This window comes from Gymnoscopelus braueri (assembly GCF_963280865.1).
Source record: "Gymnoscopelus braueri genome assembly, chromosome: 4".
NCBI classification, from domain to species: domain Eukaryota; kingdom Metazoa; phylum Chordata; class Actinopteri; order Myctophiformes; family Myctophidae; genus Gymnoscopelus; species Gymnoscopelus braueri.
Genome location: NC_137605.1, coordinates 9599504 through 9623009, shown reverse-complemented (window position 1 = coordinate 9623009; position 23506 = coordinate 9599504). Strand labels below are relative to the sequence as shown.

Here is a 23506-nt window from a genome sequence, read left to right as displayed (position 1 = left end):
GTCAGTCCCAAATATCACATTTAATAACAGTATGGACAGTCAGTCCTTAATATCAGATGTAATAACAGTGTGGACAATCGGTCCTAAAACAGTCAGTCCAAAAGATCTGGCTAGTTGTTGCATGATGCTGTCAACATTGTGGATCCACAGTATACAAAAATACTTTGTTACTAGTAAATGTACTGTATTCAAAATGTTAATTAAGTCAAAGTAAAAAAGGTATTAGCATGAAGATATACTTAAAGTATACTCATTATGCAGACTGCTCATTTCAGAATCATATACAGTTCTTGTTATTGGACAATAATTATTGATCATTAACCACTTAAGCGCTATTTTATTTTCTGGCTATTTTCAAAAGATGGAGACGATATCTGATTAATGATTTGATTAATTAGTAATGATCTAAAGCTCTCAAATACATGTACTAAATGTAGTGGAGTAAAAAGTACTGGATTCTACAGTTCATTGTCAGGAAGACATCTGTGTCAGAATCAGAATCAGAATCAGAATCAGAATCAGTTTTATTGTCACATCACAGGTTTACAAGGTAAAAAAGTGGGTGAAATTCATTTTAGTGCAGCTTAATAAAAAACAACACCACAGCAGCCGTAAACAGTGGACTGGCATGAACGATGACATGATACAGGGCGGCAACTGCGTTGCCTCTCAATGAAACATGAACAACAAACATAACCACAACACCATGGCGCTAAACGATCCCTCATAAGAAGAGTTGGGTGGGGGCGTGGGTGCGGGGTGGGATGGAATGGAGTAGACGGGCAAAAAAAGCACTGCTCTCACGCTCTGCTCCCAGAAGGGGGCAGAGCGTGGTAGAAGCAAAAAAAAGGGAGCCCAGGGGGGGAGTGGGGAGGTGAGTGGGATGGGGGATAGGAGCAGGGGGGCGAAGGCGTGTAGTGCAGGATATGTCACATGTGTGTGTGTGTGTGTGTGTGTGTGTGTGTGTATGTGTGGAAGCCTGGGACATGTCCTTGGGCTTCACCCAGTTCAGAGCAGTCTTCTTGGCTGATGTCAGAGCTTATCGCTTGGTGTAGAGCAATATCAGCGAGTTGTGAGGCTGTGCGAGACGTCCTTGAATGGCTTCCAAACCAAAGTCATAACACCAGGTGTCCATGAGGGCTGGTGGTGGGGGGGTTGTTGGTATGGGTATGCGGGTGTGGGGGGGGGGGGGGGGTGGGGTGGCATCTTCACTGTATTTCGCTGGGGGAAAAAGTCCAGGTTTTTTTGGCGTGGGGGGGTCCAAATCGATCCTAAAATAATCCGAAGCAGACAATTTATCTACTATTAGTTACTGTGGGCCTTCCAGTCTGTCCATGCCCGCTCTAATCATGGTCAAATAGCCTTGCAGCGCGGCCATGTTGGCGCGCAGAGCAGCGGCTCTCTCAGCATTGCCTTTGGCTTCGTCCGCCGCACGTGCTATGATGTTGTCCAGCTTGGTGTCCAACCCCCGGACCCTCTCGTTGTTGTTGTCCATCTCGTGCCTCAATTCAGTGATTTGTAGTCTGTGTTTGTAGATGATGAAGATACAGAGATGCTTTGAACCTGGTGAAAAAAAAAAAGAAACATGTTTGTTGTTGAACCACAGTCTTTGGCATGCATTCATGAAGTAAAGATCCTCACTCCATAAACATTGTCAGTTAACTAAATTGTTTTGTCAATTATAGTTATCGTTATTTCGTTAATGTACAATATTTTTTTCTTTCTTTCCTAGCTTGTATTGCAGTGTATTTTATGATTGTTTTCACTTGTTAGACCATTCTATAAACACAAGTCAGTTTTTAAATGTCTAGATTTTCAGGCCGCCCTTCAAATCTAGTCCTAAATGGACTAGATAGACATCACTCCCACTACCCCTGTGTCACGGAAGTATTCTTTCTATTGACCCCATAGGGTCATCGTAGCATCGCGTCATTAGAAATGCCTTCCAAAAATAATCAAATCAGCCCGGCGTTATCATCAGGTATGTGACTCTGTGTCGTTTATGATCTGTGTTTGGAGATTTTTTCATTATGGGATTTTCAATAGAAAAAACTAACTCAGTGACCCAGGGGGGATATAGCAGCTTCTAGCGGCCTCTAGCGGCAGACTTGGGTTCTCTATTGTGCTGATCAGAGCAACGGTCGCCGAGCTATGGCCATTTGAATTGTTAATTTGTTAAATGCTGCTGTATCACTGCTGGAGGGTCAGAGTTGTGTGCAATTTCGTTTTCTGTGTGTGACTATTCTCACGCTATTCTCAGACCCCTGAATGATGCCACGTTTGGTGCAGATTGGAGCAACGGCGCACATTGCAAGTCCGTATGTATGTTACATTTGTGACGTCCGTCGCTCTGCACACCCACCCACCCTCTAGGCCAGTGGTGTAGGCCTAGGCAATCTTAATATATATAGGAGGATAGGATAGACAATGTGAACAGGCAGACTCGTGTGACACTAGTGCTGCTTTTAGTGTGTCTGGGTTAAGGACATGAGTGGCTTCTTACCCATGACGGTCCAAAAAAAATATCTAAAATGTGCCAGAGTAACATTAACAAACGTTGTTTTACATCTCTCGTACATGGTGTTAAATAGAAGAGCGTGGGAATACACACCTGTTATGGAATTATTTTTCTTTTCCTGTAGAATAATCTCTCAATCATTTTTTGAAGCGGTGGCAGATTCGGCGCCTGTAGAATAACAATATGAACAATCAGTTCATTCAATGGCAACGTCACAATTGTAGAGCAAGAGTGAATGTTACATCAAATTGAATATAAAACGTTTTCTAATTATTTAAACTTACCAATTATTTTCAGATACACCAGCCCAACAGCAACACCACCACCAACAACAACACCATAAACAAAACCATCAAAAATAATAACACAAAGGAAAGCAGCAGCAAAACCAAAACTAACAATACGAAAAACGCCATGTTGCCCATGAACAAATCCGATGAAAAAACGAAAAACACCATCTTTCTGAGCAAGAAAAAATCCGGCAGCCACAACACCATAAAGGACAATGACAACACCACCACTGCCAAAAATGTGAAAGACAGTAGTAGTAGAGGGGTGTTAGTATTGTTCTATGGGGTCAAAGGTCACCTATTCATAATTTCAATTCTATTGTTTATAGGTCATAATTCTTTTGTTTCATAGAACAAAGGATTTCTTTAGAAATCTGATATGGGGGTTATGGGAACCATGAGGAGTGGGGGCTGTCTGGGGTGAGGTCATACAGGGGTGAATGCATTGTGTACATTATGTCTTTTGTTAAGTGTTTTATTATTAACCCCCCCTCTATCATCAATTACCTATCACTCAAGTCTCCACGTAATATCTTATTATTTGTCTAACACACATCATTTTGATGCAGTCAGAGGATCTGCTCTTTGTCTCTGCTCAAGCAAGGATCCAGCCCCGTGGGGCTGCTAGTGGTTACTGGCTTGTGACGTTGAAAGACAGAGAGAGCCTGCCATTCCATTCAATTCCATTCAATGCTTCCCCAACAATAGAATGAATGTGTTTTGTTTGTGTGTGTGTGTGTGTGTGTGTGTGTGTGTGTGTGTGTGTGTGTGTGTGTGTGTGTGTGTGTGTGTGTGTGTGTGTGTGTGTGTGTGTGTGTGTGTGTGTGTGTGTGTGTGTGGGGGTGTGTGTGGGTGGGTGGGTGAGTGTCTGGTGTGTGTGTTTGCACTGGATGGAGAGGTTTGTCACAGACAGCATTAGTATTGTATATAGAAATTAGCCTACATCTTATTGCCTATTTTAGGGTTTTATGGGTTTTATTCAGGAAATAACTTTAGAACATGTTTAATGTAGTTAAAGTGATTGCTTTAGGTGAAGATGATATAGTATTTTATACTATCACTTCCAATACATGGGCACCAGGGTTTAAAAGTGGTGGTTCTATGGTCCTTTGGTGTGTACATATAGTCAGTAAATTAAAATAATTGTTTAATATCTGACATGACTGAGCATGTCTTTTAGATCACGATATTTAGTTTAAATGGTTTACTTCAATATATTTTATTATGGCAGCCTACATCTTATAGCCTATTTTAGGGTTTATGGGTTTTATTCAGGAAATAACTTTAGAACATGTTTAATGTAGTTAAAGTGATTGCTTTAGGTGAAGATGATATAGTATTTTATACTATCACTTCCAATACATGGGCACCAGGGTTTAAAAGTGGTGATTCTATGGATTCTATGGTCCTTTGGTGTGAACATATAGTCAGTAAATTAAAATAATTGTTTAATATCTGACATGACTGAGCATGTCTTTTAGATCACGATATTTAGTTTAAATGGTTTACTTCAATATATTTTATTATGGTTGACATAGAATCTGACAGAAAATCAGCCGATCTGGTCAGATTGGACTTTTGATGTGTAAATAATTCTGTTAACTGGTGCTTTGCTCTGTGAAAGAGAATGACAGTAATTGATACATACATACATACATACATACATACATACATACATACATACATACATACATACATACATACATACATACATACATACATACATACATACATACAAATATACATACATACATACATACATACATACATGTATACAGAGTATACATACATACATACATACATACATACATACATACATACATACATACATACATACATACATACATACATACATAGTATACAGAGTATACATACATACATACATACATACATACATACACACATACATACATACATGCGTACATGCGTACATACATACATGCGTACATGCGTACATACAGTAATACACACATACATACATAAATACATACATACATGCGTACATGCGTACATGCAGTAATACAATACATACATACATGCGTACATGCAGTAATACACACATACATACATGCGTACATGCAGTAATACAATACATGCGTACATGCGTACATGCGTACATGCAGTAATACACACATACATACATGCGTACATGCAGTAATACAATACATACATACATGCGTACATGCGTACATGCAGTAATACACACATACATACATGCGTACATGCAGTAATACAATACATACATACATACATGCGTACATGCAGTAATACAATACATACATACATGCGTACATGCAGTAATACAATACATACATACATGCGTACATGCGTACATGTGTACATGCGTACATGCGTACATACAGTAATACACACATACATACATAAATACATACATACATGCGTACATGCGTACATACAGTAATACACACATACATACATAAATACATACATACATGCGTACATGCAGTAATACACACATACATACATTCATACATTCATACATACATACATACATACATACATACATGCGTACACACATACATACATACATACATACATACATACATACATTACAATTTCAATAAATGCACTGTGTTTCATGTTTAATATTTGACATGACTGGACACGTTCTATAAAACCCTCACGCCTAGTTTAAAATATATTCTGTACTACCATCAGAAGAGTACAGAAGTTAAAGTTTTTAAAAATGGTCCTGTTTTTTCATGCTTTTAATGCGTTTTTTAAAGTTGCTCTTACTTGCTACTCTTAAAATTCCCTAATGTAATATTACTCAGACTCACATTTCTCACACAAGCGTTGAAAGCTTTTGAAAAAACGTTGTTGATTCTAAAGAAAAATGTGTTACAGACACAGTTTCGAAAATGATACGTAAATAGCTGATCTACAATCTCACAATGCATCACGGTTCACGGCCAATGTTTTTAACTGTAGCTTGTGGATGTATATTCATGCTATTTATTTATTTTCATGCAATGGTACACCATAAAATCGTAACACTTAGGCCATACACAAGGTTCCACAAGATGGCCCTTAGTAACAGACATCATAAATCTTATGCAACAATGCGCATGAGCAGAGACTCTATAGGGGGTAGGTTACTCTAGGGAGTCTACAGTACATTACTTTTAAGGAATATGCGATTACAAATAAATGTTTCAGGTTATTTTAAACTGTAGTGCAGTTTTATGATGTAAATATGGGTTGTATAGTGACTAGGTTTTTAGATTTAGTAATGTTAACACTTTACACATTTACTATCATGTGCACATAGGGTGGACCCAACTTATAGCTTCAGCTAGTTTAACAGTAGCAACTCTCACAGATTACCACACATATCACCAGAGTTTAAAAGTATTATTCACTGTTAAGTAGTATCTAGCATGTTTTATAACAACATTTGTATGTATCTAAATACTTTGTTTGCATACATGCATTGAAAACTATGCAACCTAAAGAAACACAAGCTATGATGCTCTGTTTTCTCCTAGTATGATGCATATATTTATTCTCTCTATGCATTACTTTTACCAGAATGTATCTATGCAAGGGGGTTGAATCTCACTCTATGGCAAATAGCCACACTATGTCTCCATACTCAAATGTTCTTAACCCATGTTAAGAGAGTATATATAGTTTGATGATACAACTTTTTGAAAAATATCTCTCTCCATTATGACAACCAATAGTTGCATATGGTATTGTATGATCTGGGGCCTGGCTGTGGTCAGATAAGGATTTTCCGCCAAGCATGTATGGGGTGCGCATAGTAATTAGACAACTTATTAGTGCTTATTTCTAAGGTGTTGTGTATGCCAAATACATTATGACCTAATTGTATAGTTTTGGTTATTGTGAACCATTTAGCATTATGTTTAGAACTAATGAGCCAGCCAAGCTTAGGTATACAGTAGTGAGGCAATCTACCTGGCTATGATTCCTGGGAAAGTTATCCTCCTTCAAAATAACCTGTGATTACTCACACATGATACGGTAAATTGTCAGAATGTAGAAGAGTTTACCTAAGATGGCTAAGTAGTGTATCTTTTTTTCTAAGGCATTTAGTTATACAGTTATAGTATAGTTGTAAAAAAAAAAAAACGAACAGCCTGCAATATTTTAAAATAAGTCACCATTATGGCCCTTGAATCAAGGCATATGACTCAGCAAGCTTTACATTTAGACAGTTTGCTGAAGGGACACTCTTTACCACAAGACACATCATGTGTTATAGGCAGTTAATATATATTAGCGGGTGCAAAAATGTAAAATGGCATAGTATAGCCTGGAGGGTCAGCTATTGAATGCAACCTGACTATTTACCCTCCAACTACATATTCTTTCCAATTCAAATTTAAAAGCACACACATACACATCAACAGAACTACACATCACCAGTACAACATCAGCACCACTACACTAAATATAGTTACTATTTTTCATCATTGGCTATATTTGCTAGTTTATTAAAACATGGATATAAGCTATAAGCATTCAATTATGTTTTTTTTTTTGAAGATATATCTGTACATATTCTAGTCAAAACTGTAGCTAGAGTTTTTTCTGCACACAAATCATATACTGTTTGTGAGTAAATCTCAAACTAAACTATTCTCATCACATGGTATGATAGTAAATATGGAATATTATCAACTTTTTTGTTTTTTGTTTGTCAAATATAGGGTCATATGCATCTTCACATTACAAAAGGAAAGATATAACATTAGTTATATATATGGCAAGGTCAGCATATGTTGTGCAGGTTGTTGTTTACTGTGATCCTCTGGATGTGTAGATATTTGATCAAAAACTATATTTATAGTGGTCAGTGGTGGTTTCTCTTAACATCTCTTTCCTCTCCTCTTTCCTCTCCTCTGTCAATCTTTCTCCTCTCTTGTCCCTTCACACACACAACCTCTCTCTCTCTCTCACATTATCTTCTCACATTATCTTCTCACATAATTTCTCTATTTTTTCTCTTTAAGTCATAACATGTACACACGTAGCTGTCAAAATACTTCAAAAAACGTACTGATCATGTCCACACCAGATTTGGCACAAACAAGGGTTTGAACTCGTTCTCATGCTATGCAACAAAAATGTGGAAAGCCCTACCAAAAGGAGTAAAGGAGTGTAAAACCTTATACACACTTTCAAAACTGCCCTAAAAGAAATAACCTTCAGGAGGCTGCAATTCCAAAACTGGTCCCTGTCAAAGTCTTAACCTAATAATAATCGTGGTCATTGGAAGCTATACCATAAATAATGGTCATTTATACATAGTAAAACGTTAAGGTTAGTAAAGTAATGGTTAATATTCACTATATGTATACTATTTGTGAACATAGTTTGAGAACATTGTGAATGTGTCCGAAAAAACATAGCTGAGTTTGAATTGTAACTTGAATAACCATGCATACATCGAATGAAATAGAAATAAGGGGTTATAATCAGTGTCTAACAATTGGACGCTAGACAATATCTGCAAAAGATGTCTATTATTATTATTATCATTATTGCTATTATGTAGAATGCATGCAACTATCTCTACATAGCTTCTAAATATATCTAATAATATAGTAAAACCCATCCTTTTTCCATTTTCTTCAAGCCTTTCATTCCATTGCTTCAAACACTGGGTTGTCATGGTGTGTCATGGGGTTTATGCTTGTTCGTACATCCTTCGTGCTACAAAAACAAAACAAAAAAAACAATTTTCAATCCTATTATGAGTGTATGATATGGTTGTTTGTCAAGAAAGTATGTACATGAACATATATTGTTACGACTATGTTACCCATTGGGTTTAAACAAATAACCAACAAAAATAAAACATGACTAAATACAAATCATGACAAACTATGCACAGGTTTCAGCTTCTATAACATGCTTTTTAACTATTACGTACCGTTAATATTAGTTTTACTATAACAATATATATTTTACTCTTACATACTAAGCAACAATAATTATAAAAAACCTTTGTTCTGTCCAGTAATTACTGTCTATTACTAAGATCTACACACTTCTATTTCTATGCAGAGAGCAAAATCAGTTACAGGGTAAAAACTGGAGGGTGCTAATGGAGGTTCCTATTTATCTCATCTCAAGAGAGTAGGTAGCTGATATATGGCACTTTTACCATAGTGCTAGGTACACTCTTAGTTGCTTGTTTTTGGAATAGAATACAATTAAGACTTCTGATTGATTGATTGATTGATGCACTTTATTTAGTAAGACATTTCTTGCGACATTTCTTGCCTACCTATGGTGAATGCACTTATAAGTCAATTTGGATGACAAAACGTCTGCTAAATGACTGTAATGTAATGTAATGCAATAGGTTAGAAGTAACATCATGGTACTTCTACATTAGCTGACCGTTTCATATTGTATTAGAAATATTATATTGTGTACGACGATATAATAATAGCATGACTTTTACTGTAACTATATAATAAACCCTTCCTTTTGAACTGAATTGTTCACATTAGACTCTACACAGAATCTAACCCCTCTAGTAAAAAATAAATAAACAAACTTTGATACAAGATTTGATACGTGCTTGATATTTTTATTTCACAAGAAACATGAAAATATAATTTAAACATGTTACACTTAAACACCAAAACATCAACATAAAAACATGGGTGTGTGGTAAGAAATTACAAATTACAAATCAGTGGCTTTCAATACAGATTTTACAGCATTACGGTTGTCCATTGAGAATAACGTTGCTCCAGCCGGATTGCGCATTGAGTACTTTATCGCTCCAGCCGGATTGTGCATTTAGAAATCTGTTGCTCCAGCCAGATTCCCCATTGAGTACTTTATTACTCCAGCCGGATTGTGCATTGAGAACTCTGTTGCTCCAGCCGGTTTATTGTATATATTGTGGTAAGATAAGCGACGTGGTTCATTCAGACTTACGCGTCTCGGTTTCTTTGCAGAGAGAAAGGATACTACACGATTGACTCCACTAATGCGTTCCTCCAACAGGGCCATCTTTCGACTCTCTTTTGCTTTGGCGAAAAACCCATTAATTAATTTAATCACATCCCGTAGCAGCCAGAAATCTCCTGCATGAAAGGCTAAACGAATTGGAAAATACGTTTCTTTCTCCAATACAGTTTTAGGTCTTTCAGAAGTAGGGCCCTGAGACCGGAATCTCACCAACAACCATTCATTTGTCCTTGAACAGTCAATAAGGAAAGCTTCGCCCCCTGATAAGCGGCAAGGGATTGACTCGTCCACTTTCACCATAGTTGATGGTTTGATATAGTCGTCGTTGGCCCATCTCCCCCAGAGCAGATAATCAGTGAAATCCAAAATGCCAGTCTTGAATCTTTCAAATTCAGATGCATAAACTCTCACATGATGCAATCCATCTTCCAACAATACTTCATCCTCTTCCATTGTATACAGATCAACAAATGGAAAACGGGTGGATGATGAAAAACGGCACAGTAATTTTCGCTCATTGGACAGTTGCCATATCTTTTCATCATCGGCATCGTAAATCAAGCGGGTAGAGTACATCTTGTTTTTTGGTCTAGATCATATGGGAGATGGTATAAATATACCTATATGTTAAAAAAAAAAAATCTATATATATATACATATATAATAGATATACAAACCTGAACACTCCAAATACCCCCTTATACAGTATAACCAACCACGCTTTTATCAGTAAGTTAATCTACTCTATGTTTAGAAGTAAGAAGTAAAAGGTGTCTTCATATTACAAAGGATAGATATAACATTAGTTAGTACATCTGTTAGTCTAAAACTAGGTGTAAATTTACCTCCTAATAAACGTATGCTTAAACACAGCCAAATATCAGCTCATACAATTTAGCCAATTACACTTTTATCAGTAAATTAATCTACTCTATGTTTCAGCTTCTATAACATGCTTTTTAACTATTACGTACCGTTAATATTAGTTTTACTATAACAAAATATATTTTACTCTTACATACTAAGCAACAATAATTAAAAAACCTTTACCTATTGTCTGTTTAAAGTTTTCTAGGTCGTAAGAAGCATTAGTGTTCTTGGAATTTCATATTTTGGAATCATTTTTAGTTATTTTACCAGTGTCAGGGGGGAGTCGCTTTAACCTATTGTAACTATTCAGGCCCATACATTGGTAAAATGACCCTCCTATGTCACTGTGGGGGAGTGGACCTACAAAAAACGTATATGCTGTAGGCTGTCCTCCATGACCGGTCATGAAAAAACGGTTAGCCTGACTAAAAACTCTGCCTCTCCTGGTCCCTTTCTTTTAAAGAAAACTCTGAAAGTCTAGACACAAAAGTTGTAAAAAAAAAAACAAAACAAAAAAACAAGATGTACTCTACCCGCTTGATTTACGATGCCGATGATGAAAAGATATGGCAACTGTCCAATGAGCGAAAATTACTGTGCCGTTTTTCATCATCCACCCGTTTTCCATTTGTTGATCTGTATACAATGGAAGAGGATGAAGTATTGTTGGAAGATGGATTGCATCATGTGAGAGTTTATGCATCTGAATTTGAAAGATTCAAGACTGGCATTTTGGATTTCACTGATTATCTGCTCTGGGGGAGATGGGCCAACGACGACTATATCAAACCATCAACTATGGTGAAAGTGGACGAGTCAATCCCTTGCCGCTTATCAGGGGGCGAAGCTTTCCTTATTGACTGTTCAAGGACAAATGAATGGTTGTTGGTGAGATTCCGGTCTCAGGGCCCTACTTCTGAAAGACCTAAAACTGTATTGGAGAAAGAAACGTATTTTCCAATTCGTTTAGCCTTTCATGCAGGAGATTTCTGGCTGCTACGGGATGTGATTAAATTAATTAATGGGTTTTTCGCCAAAGCAAAAGAGAGTCGAAAGATGGCCCTGTTGGAGGAACGCATTAGTGGAGTCAATCGTGTAGTATCCTTTCTCTCTGCAAAGAAACCGAGACGCGTAAGTCTGAATGAACCACGTCGCTTATCTTACCACAATATATACAATAAACCGGCTGGAGCAACAGAGTTCTCAATGCACAATCCGGCTGGAGTAATAAAGTACTCAATGGGGAATCTGGCTGGAGCAACAGATTTCTAAATGCACAATCCGGCTGGAGCGATAAAGTACTCAATGCGCAATCCGGCTGGAGCAACGTTATTCTCAATGGACAACCGTAATGCTGTAAAATCTGTATTGAAAGCCACTGATTTGTAATTTGTAATTTCTTACCACACACCCATGTTTTTATGTTGATGTTTTGGTGTTTAAGTGTAACATGTTTAAATTATATTTTCATGTTTCTTGTGAAATAAAAATATCAAGCACGTATCAAATCTTGTATCAAAGTTTGTTTATTTATTTTTTACTAGAGGGGTTAGATTCTGTGTAGAGTCTAATGTGAACAATTCAGTTCAAAAGGAAGGGTTTATTATATAGTTACAGTAAAAGTCATGCTATTATTATATCGTCGTACACAATATAATATTTCTAATACAATATGAAACGGTCAGCTAATGTAGAAGTACCATGATGTTACTTCTAACCTATTGCATTACATTACATTACAGTCATTTAGCAGACGTTTTGTCATCCAAATTGACTTATAAGTGCATTCACCATAGGTAGGCAAGAAATGTCGCAAGAAATGTCTTACTAAATAAAGTGCATCAATCAATCAATCAATCAGAAGTCTTAATTGTATTCTATTCCAAAAACAAGCAACTAAGAGTGTACCTAGCACTATGGTAAAAGTGCCATATATCAGCTACCTACTCTCTTGAGATGAGATAAATAGGAACCTCCATTAGCACCCTCCAGTTTTTACCCTGTAACTGATTTTGCTCTCTGCATAGAAATAGAAGTGTGTAGATCTTAGTAATAGACAGTAATTACTGGACAGAACAAAGGTTTTTTATAATTATTGTTGCTTAGTATGTAAGAGTAAAATATATATTGTTATAGTAAAACTAATATTAACGGTACGTAATAGTTAAAAAGCATGTTATAGAAGCTGAAACCTGTGCATAGTTTGTCATGATTTGTATTTAGTCATGTTTTATTTTTGTTGGTTATTTGTTTAAACCCAATGGGTAACATAGTCGTAACAATATATGTTCATGTACATACTTTCTTGACAAACAACCATATCATACACTCATAATAGGATTGAAAATTGTTTTTTTTGTTTTGTTTTTGTAGCACGAAGGATGTACGAACAAGCATAAACCCCATGACACACCATGACAACCCAGTGTTTGAAGCAATGGAATGAAAGGCTTGAAGAAAATGGAAAAAGGATGGGTTTTACTATATTATTAGATATATTTAGAAGCTATGTAGAGATAGTTGCATGCATTCTACATAATAGCAATAATGATAATAATAATAATAGACATCTTTTGCAGATATTGTCTAGCGTCCAATTGTTAGACACTGATTATAACCCCTTATTTCTATTTCATTCGATGTATGCATGGTTATTCAAGTTACAATTCAAACTCAGCTATGTTTTTTCGGACACATTCACAATGTTCTCAAACTATGTTCACAAATAGTATACATATAGTGAATATTAACCATTACTTTACTAACCTTAACGTTTTACTATGTATAAATGACCATTATTTATGGTATAGCTTCCAATGACCACGATTATTATTAGGTTAAGACTTTGACAGGGACCAGTTTTGGAATTGCAGCCTCCTGAAGGTTATTTCTTTTAGGGCAGTTTTGAAAGTGTGTATAAGGTTTTACACTCCTTTACTCCTTTTGGTAGGGCTTTCCACATTTTTGTTGCATAGCATGAGAACGAGTTCAAACCCTTGTTTGTGCCAAATCTGGTGTGGACATGATCAGTACGTTTTTTGAAGTATTTTGACAGCTACGTGTGTACATGTTATGACTTAAAGAGAAAAAATAGAGAAATTATGTGAGAAGATAATGTGAGAAGATAATGTGAGAGAGAGAGAGAGGTTGTGTGTGTGAAGGGACAAGAGAGGAGAAAGATTGACAGAGGAGAGGAAAGAGGAGAGGAAAGAGATGTTAAGAGAAACCACCACTGACCACTATAAATATAGTTTTTGATCAAATATCTACACATCCAGAGGATCACAGTAAACAACAACCTGCACAACATATGCTGACCTTGCCATATATATAACTAATGTTATATCTTTCCTTTTGTAATGTGAAGATGCATATGACCCTATATTTGACAAACAAAAAACAAAAAAGTTGATAATATTCCATATTTACTATCATACCATGTGATGAGAATAGTTTAGTTTGAGATTTACTCACAAACAGTATATGATTTGTGTGCAGAAAAAACTCTAGCTACAGTTTTGACTAGAATATGTACAGATATATCTTCAAAAAAAAAAAACATAATTGAATGCTTATAGCTTATATCCATGTTTTAATAAACTAGCAAATATAGCCAATGATGAAAAATAGTAACTATATTTAGTGTAGTGGTGCTGATGTTGTACTGGTGATGTGTAGTTCTGTTGATGTGTATGTGTGTGCTTTTAAATTTGAATTGGAAAGAATATGTAGTTGGAGGGTAAATAGTCAGGTTGCATTCAATAGCTGACCCTCCAGGCTATACTATGCCATTTTACAAACATTTTTGCACCCGCTAATATATATTAACTGCCTATAACACATGATGTGTCTTGTGGTAAAGAGTGTCCCTTCAGCAAACTGTCTAAATGTAAAGCTTGCTGAGTCATATGCCTTGATTCAAGGGCCATAATGGTGACTTATTTTAAAATATTGCAGGCTGTTCGTTTTTTTTTTTTTACAACTATACTATAACTGTATAACTAAATGCCTTAGAAAAAAAGATACACTACTTAGCCATCTTAGGTAAACTCTTCTACATTCTGACAATTTACCGTATCATGTGTGAGTAATCACAGGTTATTTTGAAGGAGGATAACTTTCCCAGGAATCATAGCCAGGTAGATTGCCTCACTACTGTATACCTAAGCTTGGCTGGCTCATTAGTTCTAAACATAATGCTAAATGGTTCACAATAACCAAAACTATACAATTAGGTCATAATGTATTTGGCATACACAACACCTTAGAAATAAGCACTAATAAGTTGTCTAATTACTATGCGCACCCCATACATGCTTGGCGGAAAATCCTTATCTGACCACAGCCAGGCCCCAGATCATACAATACCATATGCAACTATTGGTTGTCATAATGGAGAGAGATATTTTTCAAAAAGTTGTATCATCAAACTATATATACTCTCTTAACATGGGTTAAGAACATTTGAGTATGGAGACATAGTGTGGCTATTTGCCATAGAGTGAGATTCAACCCCCTTGCATAGATACATTCTGGTAAAAGTAATGCATAGAGAGAATAAATATATGCATCATACTAGGAGAAAACAGAGCATCATAGCTTGTGTTTCTTTAGGTTGCATAGTTTTCAATGCATGTATGCAAACAAAGTATTTAGATACATACAAATGTTGTTATAAAACATGCTAGATACTACTTAACAGTGAATAATACTTTTAAACTCTGGTGATATGTGTGGTAATCTGTGAGAGTTGCTACTGTTAAACTAGCTGAAGCTATAAGTTGGGTCCACCCTATGTGCACATGATAGTAAATGTGTAAAGTGTTAACATTACTAAATCTAAAAACCTAGTCACTATACAACCCATATTTACATCATAAAACTGCACTACAGTTTAAAATAACCTGAAACATTTATTTGTAATCGCATATTCCTTAAAAGTAATGTACTGTAGACTCCCTAGAGTAACCTACCCCCTATAGAGTCTCTGCTCATGCGCATTGTTGCATAAGATTTATGATGTCTGTTACTAAGGGCCATCTTGTGGAACCTTGTGTATGGCCTAAGTGTTACGATTTTATGGTGTACCATTGCATGAAAATAAATAAATAGCATGAATATACATCCACAAGCTACAGTTAAAAACATTGGCCGTGAACCGTGATGCATTGTGAGATTGTAGATCAGCTATTTACGTATCATTTTCGAAACTGTGTCTGTAACACATTTTTCTTTAGAATCAACAACGTTTTTTCAAAAGCTTTCAACGCTTGTGTGAGAAATGTGAGTCTGAGTAATATTACATTAGGGAATTTTAAGAGTAGCAAGTAAGAGCAACTTTAAAAAACGCATTAAAAGCATGAAAAAACAGGACCATTTTTAAAAACTTTAACTTCTGTACTCTTCTGATGGTAGTACAGAATATATTTTAAACTAGGCGTGAGGGTTTTATAGAACGTGTCCAGTCATGTCAAATATTAAACATGAAACACAGTGCATTTATTGAAATTGTAATGTATGTATGTATGTATGTATGTATGTATGTGTGTACGCATGTATGTATGTATGTATGTATGTATGTATGTATGTATGAATGTATGAATGTATGTATGTGTGTATTACTGCATGTACGCATGTATGTATGTATTTATGTATGTATGTGTGTATTACTGTATGTACGCATGTACGCATGTATGTATGTATTTATGTATGTATGTGTGTATTACTGTATGTACGCATGTACGCATGTACACATGTACGCATGTACGCATGTATGTATGTATTGTATTACTGCATGTACGCATGTATGTATGTATTGTATTACTGCATGTACGCATGTATGTATGTATGTATTGTATTACTGCATGTACGCATGTATGTATGTGTGTATTACTGCATGTACGCATGTACGCATGTATGTATGTATTGTATTACTGCATGTACGCATGTATGTATGTGTGTATTACTGCATGTACGCATGTACGCATGTACGCATGTATTGTATTACTGCATGTACGCATGTATGTATGTGTGTATTACTGCATGTACGCATGTATGTATGTATTGTATTACTGCATGTACGCATGTACGCATGTATGTATGTATTTATGTATGTATGTGTGTATTACTGTATGTACGCATGTACGCATGTATGTATGTACGCATGTACGCATGTATGTATGTATGTGTGTATGTATGTATGTATGTATGTATGTATGTATACTCTGTATACTATGTATGTATGTATGTATGTATGTATGTATGTATGTATACTCTGTATACATGTATGTATGTATGTATGTATGTATGTATATTTGTATGTATGTATGTATGTATGTATGTATGTATGTATGTATGTATGTATGTATGTATGTATGTATGTATGTATGTATGTATGTATGTATGTATGTATGTATCAATTACTGTCATTCTCTTTCACAGAGCAAAGCACCAGTTAACAGAATTATTTACACATCAAAAGTCCAATCTGACCAGATCGGCTGATTTTCTGTCAGATTCTATGTCAACCATAATAAAATATATTGAAGTAAACCATTTAAACTAAATATCGTGATCTAAAAGACATGCTCAGTCATGTCAGATATTAAACAATTATTTTAATTTACTGACTATATGTTCACACCAAAGGACCATAGAATCCATAGAATCACCACTTTTAAACCCTGGTGCCCATGTATTGGAAGTGATAGTATAAAATACTATATCATCTTCACCTAAAGCAATCACTTTAACTACATTAAACATGTTCTAAAGTTATTTCCTGAATAAAACCCATAAACCCTAAAATAGGCTATAAGATGTAGGCTGCCATACTAAAATATATTGAAGTAAACCATTTAAACTAAATATCGTGATCTAAAAGACATGCTCAGTCATGTCAGATATTAAACAATTATTTTAATTTACTGACTATATGTACACACCAAAGGACCATAGAACCACCACTTTTAAACCCTGGTGCCCATGTATTGGAAGTGATAGTATAAAATACTATATCATCTTCACCTAAAGCAATCACTTTAACTACATTAAACATGTTCTAAAGTTATTTCCTGAATAAAACCCATAAAACCCTAAAATAGGCAATAAGATGTAGGCTAATTTCTATATACAATACTAATGCTGTCTGTGACAAACCTCTCCATCCAGTGCAAACACACACACCAGACACTCACCCACCCACCCACACACACCCACACACACACACACACACACACACACACACACACACACACACACACACACACACACACACACACACACACACACACACACACACACACACACACACACACACACACACACACACACACAAACAAAACACATTCATTCTATTGTTGGGGAAGCATTGAATGGAATTGAATGGAATGGCAGGCTCTCTCTGTCTTTCAACGTCACAAGCCAGTAACCACTAGCAGCCCCACGGGGCTGGATCCTTGCTTGAGCAGAGACAAAGAGCAGATCCTCTGACTGCATCAAAATGATGTGTGTTAGACAAATAATAAGATATTACGTGGAGACTTGAGTGATAGGTAATTGATGATAGAGGGGGGGTTAATAATAAAACACTTAACAAAAGACATAATGTACACAATGCATTCACCCCTGTATGACCTCACCCCAGACAGCCCCCACTCCTCATGGTTCCCATAACCCCCATATCAGATTTCTAAAGAAATCCTTTGTTCTATGAAACAAAAGAATTATGACCTATAAACAATAGAATTGAAATTATGAATAGGTGACCTTTGACCCCATAGAACAATACTAACACCCCTCTACTACTACTACTAAAGACATCACCAAAAGCGAGCAAAACATTCAAAGCACCACCACAAACGTCAAGAACAGCGTGAAAGACACAAGCAACAACCGAAACAATAACTCCAGAACAAGCAGCCCAAACTCCATAAAGAAGAACATACAAAACACGAAGAACGCGACCAACAACACTGACAAGGCCAGAAACAGCACCAACAGCACCACCAATAATACCACCAAAACCAAGCTTTTTCCAAATGCCTATAGCATTACCTTTAATGCCACCTTTGAAACCTTTCTGACCAAGAGATACAACAGCAGTAACAACAGCAACAAAGAGACCAACAACACCACCGAAAACAGTCATTGTTGTTCGTTCTTCTGACTCAGTGCACTCTTCGGATGATGTTCCTATATTCAAACAAAAAACACAATCACAACACATGACACAAGGATGACATACGTCCAGTAAATTTGCCCAGATCATTATTTGCAAGAGAACATATTAAAGGTGTATGGAGGACATTCTAGCTTAAGGTTGTTTAAATATATTATATGTATGTATGTATGTATGTATGTATGTATGTATGTGTGTATGTGTGTGTATGTATGTATGTATGTATGTATGTATGTATGTATGTATGTATGTATGTATGTGTGTGTGTGTGTGTGTGTGTGTGTGTGTGTGTGTGTGTGTGTGTGTGTGTGTGTGTGTGTGTGCGTGTGCGTGTGTGTGTGTGTGTGTAGTAATGCACGTAAATGACACCCAGACAATTCATCAAATGAATGTAGCTCTTACCAGAGGGACAAGTGGCAGCACGTCCAACATCCATATGCATGATGCAAATCTATTGAACAATGAAAACATGATCATTAGTTATTCATTTTGATGTCTTTAATAAACTATCATTGTTAAGGTGTCAACCTGTTTCATAGCTAGAAATAGTTTACATTAAATGGAGTGTGTGTGATGTACAGGTGTGTGAATGAGAGGCTGTTTGCATAGTTAATTACATTACCAGCAAGACACATGAACCAAGCGCACAAAGTTTTCTCTCCATTTTCGATGGTTTTCAAAGCCTGTTCAAAACGCAGCTGGAATGTCTGGAATAAAAAATAAAACATACTGTAACTTTACATTACAGGGTAATCAGAGTGCTTAAATCACTGTCACATTGCATTATGCTTATGGCATAAAGAAATTGCTTATTCCACAAATACTGATGAAATAAATCTGGTCATATCATGAAATAAATGTCAACTTGGCATAAAAATACAACGTTTTCAGACGCTCTCTCATGATGAACTTCAGCTTGTAGATGTGCTACCTGTTCTTTCAACACAGAGGTTTGGTGTGGAGGAATAAATAAAAAAGGAGGGGATCCAGTAGAGACCCCTGGGGGATCCCGAACAACTATAGGGCAGGGTCTCCAGCGTTTTTCAGGGGACCCCTGTTGAAGACCCATGATATAGGGTTTAAGTGGTAAATGATTTGTATACATGGAACAGGATATATGGCATGCCACAGATAACAGTTGTCTCAGAGTTGTTGGTTTGGTGCCAGCATGGAATGCACACAGCAGCACTCCAGTTAGTATCAGGGTTTATCTCTGTGTTACCTGGATTTACCTGTGTGAAATTGGAGGTTTATACTTTTCCTTGTTGCACAAACTGGTCTATTGAATTAGAATCACCTTTACTGTCACATCACAGATTAAAAGGTATACAAAAAAAAACACTGGTCACTGTTAGCAATTCGATCTACAAGCTCACTGAATCTCGCAATGCATGCCATCTAACCTGTTAGATCGGTCATAAATAAGACGACAGACGCCAAACTCAGACTACAGACTCTGAGGCAGAAATAAAGCCTGATTTGCACTTTGTCGCATGGCGGTGTTGCGCACCGAACACAGCAGATCTGCAAGCCCAGAATGCGACGCAGATGCCATGCGTTGTGGGTTTGTAGATCTGCTGCTGTGTTCTGTGCGCGACAAAGTATACATTACAGGCAGCACAGCCAGAGACAGCCAGAGAGAGAGAGAGAGAGAGATTGTAGAGTAGGCTACTGTAGGCTTCTGGTGTGTTTATTTAACTTTATTTTGTTGTGTGCCACTTCGCATGTAGACTATAAGTTGGTTCTCTCAGACTCACTCTCTGCTATAATTTGAGCCACTGGCGCTGCCTACTGCTTTTTCTTAAAAAAAAAAATCCCCCCTTAATTTTCAACAGTGGTGGAAAAAGTACTATACATTTCTTTACTTAAAAGTGATTTACTTTGGTTAAAATAAGTGTTAAATTGCTCTATATTCTGATATAGTATCATTGCTATAGAGTGTTTGTTCAGTAAAAGGAGTCTCCCATGTCTCTCCAGCTCTTTATTAAACAGAAAATGCATTTTCAGTACTCTCTCCTGATTGGCTTAAATTGTGTCACCTACAGTACCTGAAAATGTACCTATATTCTGTTTACTAAAGAGCTGGAGAGACCCCTGTGACCGAACAAACGCTCTGTAGCAACGACTACTATCATAATAGTACTTTAACCTTTTAACAAAAAAAAGAAAACTACCCAAAAATATCACTTACCCTACCTTTAAGTAAAATCAATACTGCAATGTAGAAACACTCTGTTTCACAAAAGTATCTGCATCAATATATACTTAAAGTATCAAAATCTTTTGAAAATAGCAGATCTACAAGCTCACAATGCATTGTGAGCTTGTAGATCTGCTATTTTCAAATGGCCGAAATGTATATAGGGTTGAGGTGGTTAATTTATGAAATTGAAATTGAAATAATGATCAAAATCTACAAAGTAACTAGTAACTGAAGTTTTTAAATAATTGTAATATTTGCCTCTGCGATGTAGTGGAGTGGAAGTACTGAAAATTGGAAATACTACTTTACAGCACTTTTTTTTCAAAAAAAAAAAAGAAAAGTGTTTGAATATAGGAACATACTCTCCTGCTCTACCCTACCATCCTCGCTTCTCATGAAAACTACAAAATGGAGGAAAATTTTAATCTCACCCACTACTTTACACCTGTAAACCTGTGATGTGACATTAAAGTAAAATAAATAATTAGTTAATTCTAATTCTGACGAAGTCAAATCTGATCCAAACCTAACCTCAAAACCACCAGTAAAAGAGAGAGTCCGTCACCAGCACGGCTGTTTGTCTCTCGTCAGGAGAGACAGAGGCAGTGCTGGCTGAGACTCGTCTATTGCCTGTTTTTCACCTCAACTGTTTTCAGATTCATATTTTAACCCATTAAGACCTGAGGCCGATTCTACAAATGCCTTCTAAATCAGTAGTTCTCAAAAGTTTTCGTGCCAAGGACCCCCAAAATGAAATGTAATCGGCTGCGGACCCCCATCTGTAAAATGTTTTGTGCCAGGGACCCCCAGAATAGAAGATTTGTGTTAAAGAAATGCTGAATTATTTAAACACTTTCAAGATTTTTTTTTTTTTTCAAAAATAGCAGATGTACAAGCTCGCGAAGCTTGTACATCTGCTTAGAACATCTTCTGTTCTAAATCCCAAGAGTTTTCTGAAAAACCATATGTTGCTATATATATATAAAACTAAAATTCTAAATGACACAGATGTTTTTCCCGGTTTTAATGGTTTAATATACTGTTAAAGTCTAAAACGAAAACGAGTAATGCTCGTCTGAGTTGGATAAAGAATGTAGAAACCCACGAGTGTCTGCCTATTTCTATAAAATACATATTGCATCATACATTACATGGCAGGGTAAATAGAGTGCTTAATTCACTGTTAAAATGCATTAGGCTTATGGCATTAAAACATGGCTTATTCCAAAAATACTGATGAGGGGTTCGGGTCAGGGAGAGCAAAGAGAGAGAGAGATAAAAAACAGCAAACACTCGAGAAAAGAAAAAAGCACCTGTCCTAGTATAGAGCCCTGAGGGAGCCCAATGAAGTATTTAGGGTTTAAGTGGTTAAATAGTTTGACTGGCATATATTACTTAATGGTTAAACCATAAACCATAATCAGTGAAGATACTCTAATAACTCTTAATAAAATCAAAACACTCATTCACCATTGAAGAAGGAAACATACAGTAGTACCTATAACAAATATCCATAACTTACTCCAATAATGCATCCAGGTCCAGTCAACGGGAGAAAGACAGTAGAAGCTTCTACGGTACATACATGAGCAACATGCAGGAAACGTACAAGGAAACAAATGCCTGATCCAGTCCTCTTATAGGGTAAGGTGAGGCCAGAGATGCTAAAGAAAAAACAAGTCATTGCAATGCAAAGACATTGGAAGGATGCCAATGGAATGGCATTTCATGCCATTACAATGGCATGCCATGCCAGAAGTACAGACTTCTGGTCACGCCACATGAATGTTGTTTGTTGTCACATCTCGGTGTTGCCGAGACAGAGACCTGAAGTGAGGTCAATTTCCTCCTGATTTGTATGTCTGAAAAATACACTTTTAGTGTCAGAACCTTAGGACTTAATAGTTACTCGCAGGGCTGGACTGGGACCAAAATTCGGCCCTTGCATTTTGGCCCAGACCGGCCCACCACAATCGGCACGCAGATAGCAGATACTCTACCGCCCCACTCCGTCGAGGCACATTCAAACGCACGCCCTTAATACCACCACTTTTACTGAAAAGCATCCCATGTTCTGGAGTTCTGGAGCCTTGAGTAAAATAAATGATAACTACGCGATGATCCCAAAACGGGAGCAAAAATATTTTCAAAAAGCGGCCCACCGGGCATATGCCCAGGATGCCATATGGCCAGTCCGCCCCTGGCTACTCGAATGCACACAGAATCCAACAAATAACAGGTAATCTACATGACTGGGGTCATCACCATTCTGGCTTGTAATTGTCATTTTGATCCAACTTTATTTGTGCCACAGACATACAAAATGAGTGGTTAATAATATAACAAGAAACACATAGAACTAACCCTGATGTATTCTAGTGGACTAATAATGTGCCATAGCAACACATTTAAAATGATAGTAGGCCTATTGCTGCATGGATTAAATCAGTGTGCAACCTATTCTG

General features: G+C 36.6%; 3 long non-coding RNA genes across 3 annotated transcripts in view; all 3 read right to left on the bottom strand.

Annotated features, from left to right (window-relative positions):
- LOC308084736 overlaps positions 1-23506 on the bottom strand; it is a 40247-nt gene that overhangs the window by 1516 nt on the left and 15225 nt on the right. The gene's annotated exons all lie outside the window — the stretch shown is intronic.
- Positions 1442-2943, bottom strand: LOC308084735. Its single transcript, XR_013933111.1, has 3 exons — positions 2803-2943; positions 2612-2686; positions 1442-1563 (listed from the first exon to the last, which is right to left on the bottom strand). It is a non-coding gene; the product is annotated as an uncharacterized lncRNA (long non-coding RNA).
- On the bottom strand, positions 18714-22650 carry LOC308084734. Its single transcript, XR_013933110.1, has 4 exons — positions 22564-22650; positions 19461-19545; positions 19241-19289; positions 18714-18852 (listed from the first exon to the last, which is right to left on the bottom strand). It is a non-coding gene; the product is annotated as an uncharacterized lncRNA (long non-coding RNA).